Here is a 14,052-nt window from a genome sequence, read left to right as displayed (position 1 = left end):
GAAAAGGGCAGACTCATTGAGGGAGATGGACCCATTCAGGGTGCCTGGCCCACGTTCCACCCCCCAAAGCCTGAAGCCAACCCTGATGTTGAGGAACACTATTTATTGGCACGCAGCTAGGGGTGGGGGAGCAATTTGATTGAGTTCACATTTAAAGCTGAATCTATCAAAACTGAAGCACAGCTGTTGCAGTTCTCCTATCAAGCAATGTGCACAAAAACATTAGGGGGAAATGTGCATAAAAATGAATAAATTAGTGAAAATAACATACCAAATGCATTATATTAAGAGAATGTGCTTGCAAAAATGTGTGCATTAGTCAAAAGTGCATGCAAAAATGTGTTTATTAAGAGAAAGTCACACTAAAAGACTGAAGAATCTTCATGAGGATTTTTTTTTAATGCACAAATTGCTACAGAAATGGAGAGAACTGAATTTAAGGTTGGAAAAATAAAAAACTGAGAGACCCAAAATTAATAGATCCTTCCATCCGTAGGAGCAGCAGGGAGAGAAGATTATTGCCTTTTAAAAATCAAAACCACACTTATTCAGTGGCCAATGGTGGCTCCATGTCAGTGGGCAGTGGAATTCGCCCCGGGTTTTAGTCCAAACTTTCGAGGAGCTGTCTAAGGTTCTATTTGGTCAACCCCTTGATGTATTATCAATACACTCTCAAAGAGCTTCTAGAACCTCCTTTCCAGCATTTTGATACTGAGCTTTCTGATGACAATATGACATTAATTTACCCTGTTGTTCCAGTAAGTACTTTATATATATATATATACTTAAAGATTCTTGTAATACGAGGTCTTCTTATGCATCAATATTCTTTGCCATACATTTATTTTCCCACTCTCTAAGAGTTGGAAAATACTGAGATTTTTGCCAGTAAAACGCAGGTGGCAGTCAACATATTCTCAACCATTTTTTAAATGCTCAGTTGAAATCTAGTCATTCAGTCTACCGAGTAGTAATATATATATCTTAATTTTTCCCATTGTTTGAATTATTTTAGCCCACCTTAATTTCCTGACAGTCGCACCAAATATGTTGAAAACATGCCTTCTCCAAATTGGCATTTTCAACAAAATGGTAATTTCTACATTTTTCTGTAATTTATCTGGAGTATGGGACCGTAATACAGGATCTTACAAAAATTCTCAGATTGTCTTCATGTCCTCAGGGATATATGGGAAGCAGGAAGTTGGATTAGAGGAATATTTGGTCTGATCCTGCAGGGCTGTTGTGTTGTTCTTGGCCTGGAAACCCAAGAGACTCCAAATGGAAGCTCACTGTGTACTACCTAAATCACAATAAATGAGTATGAGATTGTGTTAGGAAAGGACTCTTGTTTTTGTTTAATCTATGTGCAGAAGTTGGAAATCTGGCAGCTACCCCTTGGAAGAAACTCTCTACAGGCTCAGAGGTCCTTTTCTGTGTTCAGTGCAGCAATGCTTAAAAATGAAGTCTGGCTCTTAGGTAAACTTAGATCTGGTTGTGTAGAACTGGAAGTCAGAACTGTGGCACGCCATCAGCAGAACCCAGAGGTATGGCTCTTGTTGAATTGTTCCACCTCAGACTGCAGGTACAGGAAGAACATGTTTGAATGCTACAGTGCATAACAAAGCTCTTGCACATAGAAAGCTAGCACATCAGGGACACCTACCCTTTTATTACGTGAAAAACTCACTTTCTGATAAGGTCACTCAGAGCTCTTTAGCAATCCCCAAGAGAGCTAAATAATATCTCCCAGCTTTGAACTTGATTTAGGAAGGCTGAATGGCGGCAGAGAGCAAAGTGTTCACCGTGTTCATTCCCTAGCTCAATATATCTGCCTCCCCAGGCATAACCTCCCCAGGAAACCTTGATCCTCCATCACTCCTCGCACTCTTCACTGCCTCCCTCATTGCTTCACTCTCCTGCATTGTTTACAACAGCAGCCATTGCAGCCCAGGCATGCTGCTCATCCAGCACTCTCGTTGGCATCTCACCAGCAGTCATTTCTGAAACACTGAGAATTCTGGTGAAGCAACGTTGGGATCAAATTCTGCAGCATCTCCAGACTTGCACAATCCTTGGCAGAGTCTTACAGACGCTGAGGCCCAGGTTAGGTTGCATCTAATCTCAGATGAAACACAGCTCTGGGAAAGGGAGGATGCTTGTGTTTCTCAATTATTTGGACCACAAATTTAGGATGGGGATCCTACCCTGGGGAAATGTGCCACTGTTTAATTTCCTGACTCCAGACAAACACAAAGCCCAGCCTTTGACTCCCTTGCTGGCATTAAGCGTAATGAATGATCTTGTCCTCCTTGTTTCTTTCCTCTTCCAGGGTAACACTGTAATTAACTTAATTACCAACAGATTCTTTTTTTTTAATGGAACTTAAAATGGAAATTAAATTTTGCACCTAGGTTTACAGACTGCTAACTAGACTCGAACAATCAAGCTAGATGCCAGGTCCTTGAGAATGTATGATTTGCATATTCATGATGTTAATAGGGTTCAGAAGGTATATTTGAAACTGATGAAAAGGATAAATTAAATCTGCTTTGCATAGGGAGAGTTGTTTATAAACTGTCGGCATCCCAGATATGCTGGCAATGTTGGCAGGCAAGGCTCCTGCTGAAAAAAATGGAGGTTTATTTATTTATTTATTACATTTATATACCGCCCCATAGCCTTATAGCATCAGTTTTCTTCATCTTACTAGCTAGAGTAGGAGAACCATTTTCAGCTCAAGGGCCACATTCCCTGCTGGGCAAACTTCTGGGGGCCACATACCCATGGTGGGCGAAGCAACTGACATGACTTATCTTTGTACAGCAGGCTACATTCCAGCCATATAAAAGCCAGAGGCTTCTCCAGATGCACCCACATCTCTCCATCCAGGCAGGTGAAAGGCCTGATCACAGTTCACGGAGGCATCCCAGCCAGGTAAAGCACTCGAAGAAGGTGTGGAGCAGGGTTGGGGAGAGCCCCAAGGGCTGGGGAGAGAGGCCGCATTCAGCCCCCGGGCCTGAGGGTCCCCTCCCCGAGCTAGAGCCAAAAGGAGTCAATATTTTAAAGCAAGCTGTTGCAAAGATCTGCACAATTCAGGATGTGCACCTTCTTGATTGCCAGAACCAGTCTGTTCCAATCTATGAATGAATAAAGAAACACAATTTCCTCTCATCACACGTGAAAACCTACGTAAAGATGAAGACACAGCTGGGCAAGGTTTTGCACATGTGATGCTGCTCTTACAGGTTTGCATGTGTGAGACGCGGTGCATGAAAAGAGCCACACTGAGCCCCTTCTAATGTGAAATAATCTGAAATTTAAAAAAAGTTTTTGGTCGGTATCTAAACACCGGTATCTAAAACAGTGTAGCAAGGGTACCTGCCTAATGTCAACAGGCAGGGAGTTGCAAAGCAGAGGTGCTGCTGCACTGAAAGATCAACAGATGCAGAACAAACCTTATATGGCACTTGCAGAAGTGCAAGCACAAATTGAAGTGGTCCAGTAGGCATGTCTGGGGCAAGGCAATCCATCAAGTAAGCTGGTCCCAAGCCGTTAAGGCTGTCAAACTGTTTTATACTAATTGTAATGCCATTAATTTCACACTCTAACAAATCAGCAGCCGGTGCAGCTCTCTGAGCTGATAGCTCTCATATGCTGACAGGGTCTTGTTCCTGTCAGTAATCATGCTGCAGCTTTCTGCACTAACTGCAGCTTCTAAATGAACTGCAAGAGGATTATTCCAGTCCAGATTTGGGATGGAAAGACCTGTCAGTTTTGGTTCTCTCAGTTTCTCCTTTTCCCACTCTTAAATTTCTTATTCCACTCAGTTCTCCACATTTTTGCAGCAATTGGTGTTTTGTTTTAAAAAAAACCCTCCTGAAAATTCTCCAGCATTTTAGTGTGAATTTCTCCTAATAAACACATTTTTTATACACAGTTTTGATTGGACACATTTTTGCAAGCAATTTCTTGTCATCTAATGCATTTAGATGTCATCTAATGTATGTTATTTTCACTAATATGTTCGTTTTTATGCACACTTTGTCCTAACATACACATTTTTGTAAACATTGATCGGTGAACTACATTGTGAGATTTGAGTAAGTGCGATTTTCAAAGGATCGCTGTTTTTGGTTCTCATATTGTTTTGGAAAGTGCAAATTTGATAAATTTGGCTTGAAATGTGAACTGAATCGAATTAGTCCAGACACAGTTGTCTATGTAATATCTGTTTTCACCCTTTGTTCAGCCACTTTGAGGCTACACAACATTTTAATGTCCATGCCGATGCATTTACTTGTATATTTATTTTATTTTATTTTATTATGAGATTTATTAGTCGCCCATCTGGCTGGATAACCAGCCACTCTGGGCGACGTATACGATAAAACAGTATATAAAACAGTTAAAAATGTAAAAACACAGTAAAACTAGCCCATTCCAAAAGCCTGCCTAAAAAACCAGGTCTTCAGGGTCCGGCGGAAGCTCATTATAGATGGGGCATGGCGTAGATCATATGGGAGAGAGTTCCATAGGGTGGGGGCCACAATTGAGAAGGCCCTCTCTCGAGTCCTCACCAGTCTAGCTGTTTTGACAGGTGGGATCCAGAGAAGGTCTTCTGAGGCTGATCTTGTTGAGCAGCATCCCTGTCGATGCTGGAGGCGCTCCTTCAAATAAGCTGGGCCACAACCGTATAGGGTTTTAAAGGTTAAGACCAACACCTTGAATTGGGCTCGGTACACAACCAGTAACCAATGCAACTGCTTCAACACAGGAGTGATGTGATCTGTACGGCGGCCGCCTGTAATCAGACGCACCGCTGCATTTTGTACCAGCTGTAACTTCCGGACCGTTTTCAAGGGTAACCCCACGTAGAGCGCATTACAGTAGTCTAGGCGAGTGGTGATCAGGGCATGTACCGCCGGTGGGAGCAGATGATTGGGAAGGTAGGGGCATAGCCTCCGTATCAGATGGAATTGATACAGAGCTGCCCGACTTACAGCCGAAACTTGAGCCTCCATGGACAGCTGGGAGTCAAGAATGACCCCCAGGCTACGGACCTGGTCTTTCAGGGGCAGTCATACCCCGTTAAGCACCAGGTCTATATCTCCCAGCCTTCCCTTGTCTCCCACAAACAGCACCTCGGTTTTGTCAGGATTCAGCTTCAACTTATTCCTTCCCATCCAGCCACTCACCGACTCCAGACACTTGGACAGGGTTTCCACAGCCAACCTTGGTGAAGATTTAAATGAGAGATAGAGCTGTGTGTTATCCGCATACTGATGACACTGCAGCCCAAATCTCCTAATGATTGCTCCCAGCGGCTTTATATAGATGTTAAAGAGCATTGGAGAAAGGATAGAACCCTGTGGCACCCCACAAGTGAGGGGCCAGGAATCTGAGACCTCCTCCTCCAATGCTACTCTTTGGTACCTCCCAGAGAGGAAGGAATGGAACCACTGCAATACAGTGCCCCCTACGCCTAACCTCTCCAGGTGGTCCAAGAGGATACCGTGGTCAACGGTATCAAAAGCCGCTGAGAGATCGAGAAGGACAAGGAAGGTGCATTCGCCTCTATCCCACACCCTTCTCATATCATCTACCAATGCATATGATAAAGATTCACATGTGTACATGCACACACACTCAGAAATTTAACTTCTACAGACCTGGGTTAGGATAGGAGCTGAAATTTGGAGAATAGCAAATCTTACAACTCACACTAACAAATTATGAAGAAGGCATTCCCAAAATTGTAAACTGAATAGGGAAAAGTGACTTACCAGGGATGGGTCCTAGACAATGAGGCTGTCATTGTAAATAAGGGCAGTTGGATGGTCTGCATCTCACTGTTTACACCCAGTGATATTTGTTGATGGAGAAGGTGGGCCATTAATGATTTGGGGGACTGGAAATTGCAGGATGCAAAGACTTGGGGTCATTAAAGTAATGTGGCTTTGATGTGGACCTTGGAATTAAAGCCAGCTTACATAAACAACTTTTTCATGCCATGAAGAGGATAGATCTAAATGATGCAGAAAGGGTTGTGGATAGAGTAGGGAGAGTGGTTGTGTGTATATATATATATATATGTATTACACACAGCCTTTGGGCTCTGTTGTGCCAGAAATCTGGTGCAGAAAATGAGTTACTATGGGGTAATGTCCTCTCTGACATGTTACAAAGTGATTTTGCTCAAGTCGTTATAGAAAGTAAGCACTGCCTTCCTGAAGGGCCTATTGAGTTTAGTTTCCCAGAATGGTCCCTCAGACGCTCTTGGGAATATTGCAAACAGGCTCCCAAATGTCCAGGGCCAGCCATGCTGTTCACATCTCAGGAGCCAGAGGAGTGAGGCTGAATTGCAAGGCTCTGGGATTCCTTAACTCCTCATTTCTTCCCAAACTCAGCAAAAATATACAAAATGTGTCCTGCTGAGTGTCATCTTTACAGGGTGCAAAACTGTGTTACTTTGAGTTAATTTTGAGTTGGTCTTCTTATCTAAGGCTATGGTGCTGTGGGCTTAGCTACAAAAGAAATAGTGGTGTTGAGTCTTTCCTTTTTGCTTGCAACCTCCCCTTTCTTCCTCTCTCTTTGGAATGTGGGGTTTCTCCAATCTGGTCTTTTGGCGGCAATAAACAACCAGCCTCAGCATGCTGTTTGCATTAACTGCTTTTCTCAACAAGCACCTTAGGCAAACCTGGTTCACCTCACGGCCTTTGCACCTTTCCTGCTTCAGGCAATGGTGGATCTTCCCCTTCCTTTCCACCTGTGCAGCTGAGGGAAACTAGCTTGAAAAAGCAGAGGTTAAATTCCTGTGGTCCATTTGCTCTGCAGCATTTACGAAATTGCTTGCTCATCAGACGTGGGGAATTGTTTATTTTGTAAGTAAAACAAACACAAAATACCTCAATTTTTATTGCAGCTTGAATGGCTGCCCGGCACCTCCCGGCTTTAGCCATTGCCAAGCTGGTAAAGTGAACAAGGCTCCTTAATCAATTCTGGAGCACTGGGCGCTGAGTCATTGACTCCATCCATCATCTCTGGCAATGTAAATATAGTTCAGCCAGAGGGACAGCCGAGAAGGTCCATACCCACAATGCCAAGCAGTGGTTCAACTCCTTCCCCCCAGTGACAGCCCCCCTGGTCAACCAATGTTCCTGATAAATAGGGTTCCCACTTCATCCATCTCTGTTTCATAGGATGAATTTAGCCAGGCTTGTTAATGTAAGGATGAATTGTTCATAGGTGGGCAGAGAGCAGAAAATGCAATGCTTTCCCATAGGACTGTGCTTGGCTTCTCTACCAAATAACTGTAGAACCCTCTCCTTCTCCACAGTAGTTCAGGCACAGGTGACTTCACGACTGCATTACTGCTGCAGTGCACTCTGTGTGGGGTTTCCTTCACGCTTGACCAGGAAACTGCAGTTAGTGCAGAATGCTGCAGTCAGATTGCTGGCAGGAATGAAACCCTGTCAGCATATAACACCTGCTCAGAGAAATGCATGAGTTGCCGATTTGTCACCAAGCCAAGTTCAAGGTGCTACTATCAGTATATAAAAAAACTGCTTGGGACCAGTTTACTTGTGAGATCACTTTACTTCATATGCACTCACTCAATCCATCTGTGGAACTGGCACAGTTACAGGTGCTGCATGTAACAAATCATTCTTTTAGTGTGGCAGGACCTAACACTTTGGAACTCCCTGCCTATTGGCATCAGACAGGCATCTTCGCTGTATTCTTTTTGAGGCCTGCTTAAAACAATTCTGTTTAGGCAAGTCTATCCAGATACGTAGATGTTGATATGTTTTAATTTCTTTTTAGTCTGTTTTAATTGTCTTTTATTATGTTTTTAATTACTTTTAAACTTTTTTTACTGATAGCTTTTAAGGTTTCTGGTAAACTGCTTAGATGATTTTGTTGTTCTTTACAATCAGGCCGTATATAAATGCGTTAAATAAATACAAAATGTGTCTTTCTTTACCATTGGGAGAAAAAAATGCATTTAGATACTAAAGATGTGTCCATTCTCAGTTTATCATACAAATCAAGCTTCCAAATATTTGAAAGTTCAAAAACTGAAAGCTTGATATATACTAACTAGGACATCATGGTGTGTCCAACTGCTTGTTTCGCGCTCTTTTTGTTGTTGCATATTTTGCTTTTTGATGAACATGCTGAGGTCTGAATCCAGTCTGAATCCCATGAAACTGAGGCAACCAAATGACTGCCAACTTTAAGCTGAGGCTCAAAGATTTTTCTGCAGCCACGCTGCACTGATGAAAAAAGTGAGAGAATCAGGCTTACCCAGTTTCTTGCGATAAATGAGCTTTCATAGGCTGACACGGCTCTTCAGCTAAAAAAAAAAAAAGGTGATGAGGGATCAGTTAATCAGCCTTTGGGGGCCTGGGGAGGGTGCTCTTGCCTTCATAAATGTCTGGATGTAACAGTGCAATTGCACCAGGGCCTATGCCTGCAAGTAGACCAAGACTCTGAGCTTTCTTTTTTTAAAAGTATGTCTCTAGCCCTACGCGAGATAGGGCCTTTTCGGTGGCTGCTCCTAGGTTCTGGAACTCCCTTCCTAGGGAGGCATGAATGGCCCCCTCCATGCCATCCTTCTGTCGGCAAGTAAAGACTTTTTTATTCCGACGGGCCTTTGGGATAGAAGGTGTTTAGAACTGGGCTTTACAAGGCTTGTTTTATTGTTTTACATTATTATCTGTATTATTTTAAATTGTTTTTAGATTTTTAAGTGCCTTTTACGGTTTTAAGGTTGTGCACAGTTTAATTGTATTTTAATTGTATGTTTTTCTATGTTTTTAATTACATGTAGTTTTATTTGTAAGCCGCCCTGAGTTCCAGTTTGGAAAAAGGGCGGGGTAAAAATAAAGTTTCATTCATTCATTCATACTAGAAAAAAAAGGTATAAAGCAAAATGCACAGGTACCCTCCTAAACAATGATGTGAGATAAGCCAGCTGGGCTGCATCACCTTTCAATGTTTTTAGCCAATGAATGAAATCACAACCGTGACTGATGAGCAAGTTATTTGGACGCCAGGCTAGAGGCATCCCTGCGGTTGTTCTCCCGTCGCCTTTAGTACACGTTGCTTTCCTGCTTCCATTTCATTTTCTAGTCCTTAGGTGTCCCCCCTTTGCCTTTCCTTTCTTCCTAACAACAAAGATGTGTCTCCTCTGGTGGTTTTGTCTGAGAGAAGGGACTCCTAGGGATAAAAAGATGTCAGTTTTGGTTCCCTCAATTTCTCATCTTCCCAATCTTAAATCCAGTTCTCCACTCTGAAATTAATTCTCCCCATTTCTGCAGCTATTTGCAATTTTTAAAGAAGATGGAAATTCTTTAGCATTTTAATGTGAATTTCTCCTAATAAACACATTTTTGTATGCTCTTTTGGTTAATGTTTTTGCAGGCAATTTCTTCTAATATAATGCATTTTGATATGTTATTTTCACCCATACATTCCTTTTTATACCTACTTTCCCCAAATGCATTTTGTAAACATTTGGCTGGTTGGAGAACTGCATTGCAAAATTCAGATGAGTGCATCAGTAAAATATGCAATAACCCAGAAAAATATGGACCTTTACGGTACAAAGACACATCACTGGTTAAAGGAACCAACATCTGATGCCTCTGACAAGTCCTCTTTTGCAGCCATTTTGGCCCTCCTTCTATATCTTCACAACAGCCATGTGAGGTTGGTTAGGTTGAGAGTTGGCTACCTAATTTAGGAAATGAGAAAAAACTGTGAGAAGTGAGTTTAAAATACGAAACTGCACATGCTCAGAGTAATAGTAAATGTGTTTAAGATGAGTCTTTTAAGGTACTTTATTTCATGCATTCCTTTTTGGGGAAGGTGGTCCCTATTTTGGGAACCGTACCAGGGCCTCTAATCCCCATAACCCAGCCTTGCCTTCATGTCCTCCCTCTGGGCTTTCTGGCAATGTCTGCTGGCTGCTATGGGAGGAGGATGCTAGACTGGGGGGGGGGGTTGCCTTCCCCATCAGCAGGACTTTGCTTTACATTCTCAAACCCCAGTAAGGTCAAGATACATGATGGAAGCTGGTCTCAAGCAGTGGCTCCCAATCCCCCCCCCAAGGACCACATGCAAATTGGGAAGGGTCTTGGAGGACCACTTTTTGTCTGTTGCAGCAGTTGTAATGCACTGGGCGAGATGCTGTATGGTTTTTTTTAAATTGCACTTATATGTCTTCTTTTATTTCTCAATATTAATTTTATTGTATTACAGTTTGGACTCCATGGAATTCAGATTGCAACACAATGAAATACAATATGGGAAATAAGCAAGAAAATACGATTAAACATCCGTATGAATATTTAAGGCGGGCATGCTGTGGGCCGCCTGAATAAAGCTCTTGGAATGCTGGTGGTCCACGGATCCCTGCTTGGGAAGCCCTGGTCTAGATGCTTCCCGTATTACGAGAGATATCACAACCAAAGCATTGTTGTGGAGATACTGATATTTTTGAGAATATTATCCTTGAAGTACTTTTAATTCTGCTTTTTCCAGAACATGTTATGAATGCAGTATGTTGCTAAATATATTCGTTTTTTCTTTGCAGTGTTGTAATGGCTATTCTAGCTTCTATAAATATTGCAAAATAAAAAATAATAATTTAAATACTTTTGTAACTTACCTCGTAACCTGTATAAGTTACAGAATCTTCTTTCCCCCCCCCTTCTCTCTGTACATAGATCCTTTAGGCTGCCATCCTATTTACCAAGGTTAGGAAGGTCAGGTCCCCGAGGCTGGCTGGCTGGCCCTCAGGCAGGCCTCATTCCCAGGCCACACTAGTCATCAGCCCCCCTTGCCGCATCTCCTGGCTGGCTGGAAGGAGCCCTAGAAATGTGACTCTGGCTTTCTCCACGACCAGATTGCAAATGTTACTTGCCTGCACATCCCACAGCCTCTCTTTTTAGTTCAGCTGACAAACTGTGATCTCGTTTGGCCCCATCTTGTGAGCCATGAATATATCTCCAGATAGGAGCGGTGGGTGTCCTATGTGCTAGAAGTGCAACGCTACGTTGCTATTATTTTCCTTGCACATTGTAATGTTTGTGTTTCCCCACCGCCTTCTGCAGGCTTTTAATTTACACACACCTCCCAACTGCATTAACAGCTCCCATAAATCCTCCTTCAATTAAAGGCGCAGAGTGGTAAGCGGCGGTAACGCAGCCGAAGCTCTGCTCACGGCCGCAGTTCGATTCCAATGGAAGGAGGAAGTTGAATCTCCGGTAAAAGGGGTCGAGGTCCACTCAGCCTTCCATCCATCCGTGGTCGGTAAAATGAGTACCCGGCATATGCTGGGGGGTAAAGAAAGGCCGGGGAAGGAACTGGCAATCTCACCCCATATATACGGTCTGCCTAGTAAACATCGCAAGACGTCACCCTGAGAGTCGGAAACAACTCACACTACAAGTGCGGGGACACCTTTACCTTTACCTTTTTCCTTTCACAAAGCGCATTTCACCAAACTCAGTTCCCAAGTGGGGTCAGTTCTTTCCCGGCCTTCCCACGTGAACTGCTGCTGGTCTTCCTCTTCGCCCTCTCGAAGCAGCTCCCCTGCCAATTTTCCTCTCCTTTCTCCCAGTCTTTCGCCATAAAATGGAAGCCCATCTGGGACTGGTTTTGGCTAGCACAAGATATACCTTGACCTAAAGGGTCCCATCTCTCCTCTGGCATTTGCACGCTCGTCTTTTGCTGCTTAACAAGAGAGTCTTTAACAGGCCTCTGTTTTTTCTTTGAGCTAAATTGGCTCCTTAAGCTGTTCCCTCTCCCCCCCCACTGCCACCATCTTGCCCTTAAAGCTGGTGCTTGTTCCACTCTCTTCTCTTCTGAAAAGGGCAAAGTGTCAGGCACCAAAAGGGCAGCTCTGTAGTTTTGTCCCTTTCCCTGGAGAGAACCTTTTACACCTTAGGAATGTGACAAAATCTCTGCTGCGAGGCCAGCAACTGCTGCAGTCTTGAAGAGTGTCGGGACCTCAGACTGCCTGGCCTGCATGTTGTTGCACCCTGTGAAGAGCCAGGCTTGCTTTTAAGTGCCAGCTTAGTGGCCATATGCTAGACATGTGAAACCAATGGCCTTCCAGATGTTCTTGGACTCCCCCCCCCCAGCCAGTGGAGAGGAGGGAGAAATTCAATTCAGTTCATATTTAAAGGTGAACCTTATCAAATCCAGATTTTCCAAAGCAATATGAGAACCGAAACACAGCCATCCTTCCGAATTTCCACGTAGCCAAATTTTGCAACGTGATTCTCCAACCCAACAGTGTTTACAAAAATGCATGCATTAGGGTACAGTATGCATGAAAGTGAATACATTGGAGAAAATAGCACACAAATACATTAAGCTGGGAGAAAGTGCTTGCAAGCATATGTACAAAGCTGAAAAGTTTTCAGTACGATTTTTAAAAAACAAACAAACCAAAATTGCAAATTGCTGCAGAAATGTGGAGAACTGAATTTAAGATTGCAAAAATGAGGAACAGAGAGACCTGAAATTGGCAGAGCCTTCCATCCCTGCCAGCCAGCTTAGTTAACAGTCACGGACGATGGGATCTGGAGCCTTACACTATAGGGAAGGCCACCAGTTCCCCATGGCCTCTCCGTGCAGAGGAGAGTGCCAGCAGGTTAGAGAAGGATGGGGTGCACTGCCCCCCCTGAGCCCAGTCTAGGACAAAGTGGGCAGTCAGGAGAGGGAGCATGCATGCAGCACAGGCCTCTCTGTCTTGCTTCTGCTAGCTCCCAGCAGGCTAGTGATCTTTCCCCCTGCAGGCTAATAATCTTTATGGGGTTACTTACAAGGCTGTGGGCAGCTCAAGACTACAGAGCAAAGTGCAAACAAGTGCTTCTCTTCCTGTGCCAACCTGGGCCCCAATCCCAGGCAGTCCTTTATTGTCCCTCACCTTACCTACCCAGGGGCAGTAGCTCAGTGGCAGAGCAGCTGTCTTGCATGCAGAAGGCCCCAGGTTCAATCCCCGGCATCTCCAGGTAGGGCTCGGAGAGAATCCTGTCTGAAATCCTGGAGAGCAGCTGCCAGTCGGTATAGACATTAATGAGCTAGACGGACCAGTGGTCTGACTCTGAGTAAGGCAGCTTCCTCTGTTCTGTGTTTCTGTCTCTCTGGTGGCAGGACTGGAGATGAGAGCCCCGTCTGAACCCTTGGAGAGCTGCTGCCAAACAGTGTAGCCAATATTGGCCTAGATAGACCAACAGTCGGACTTAGTATAAGGTGGCTTCCTGTGTTCAAAATGCCCCAGATCTTTTCCTGGTAGTGGGTAACAATGCTATTTATACTGCTGTTGTTGTCGTTGTGGAGCTGGGCCAGTGAAAGGTGCGGCCTGGGAGAGTCCTGGGGGCCAAATGGAGCGGCCAGAGGGTCACATTTGGCCCTTGGGCAAGAGGTGACCCACCCCACTGAACCCGCTTACTTTTGTCTTCTCACTACCTTCTTCCATCTGGCCCCAGCTTGCCTCCTTCCCACACTCTTCAGACAGCAACCTCGCTGGTGACTGAATACATTTCAGGCAGCCCTTTTCTGCCCAAAGCTTTCAGCCTGGCATCAATGAGATCTCAGGGCTTGCACAAGATCCGGGCTTGGTTTGTAGTGTGGATACTGGGGGGAGGAACATACTGGGGAATTAAGAATGGACAAATCAGTCAAGTTTGGCTTCTCTCGGTTTCTCATCTTTTCTAATCTCAAGTTCAGTTTGCCCATTTCTACGTACACTTGTGAATTTTTAAAAACCAGTTTGCATGAAAATTTGTACACATTTCCATGCACTTTTCTCCCAGTGTACATGTTTTTGTATGCAATTCTGCCTACGCTATTCATTTTTGCAAGCAATTTCCCCTTAATAGAATGCATTTTGCATTAATGATTGGAAACAAATGCAAGTCTCCTTCACTGGGGCACCCAAGGAACATGGTGCATTCTTAGCTGGGGAAGAGCTTTGTTCCACGTATTAGATTTCTGAAGAAGGGAGAACAATATACTTCATGTTGCCTTAAC

Source organism: Rhineura floridana, chromosome 17, assembly GCF_030035675.1.
Source record: "Rhineura floridana isolate rRhiFlo1 chromosome 17, rRhiFlo1.hap2, whole genome shotgun sequence".
Taxonomy (NCBI): domain Eukaryota; kingdom Metazoa; phylum Chordata; class Lepidosauria; order Squamata; family Rhineuridae; genus Rhineura; species Rhineura floridana.
Note: the sequence above shows the minus strand (reverse complement) of the source record.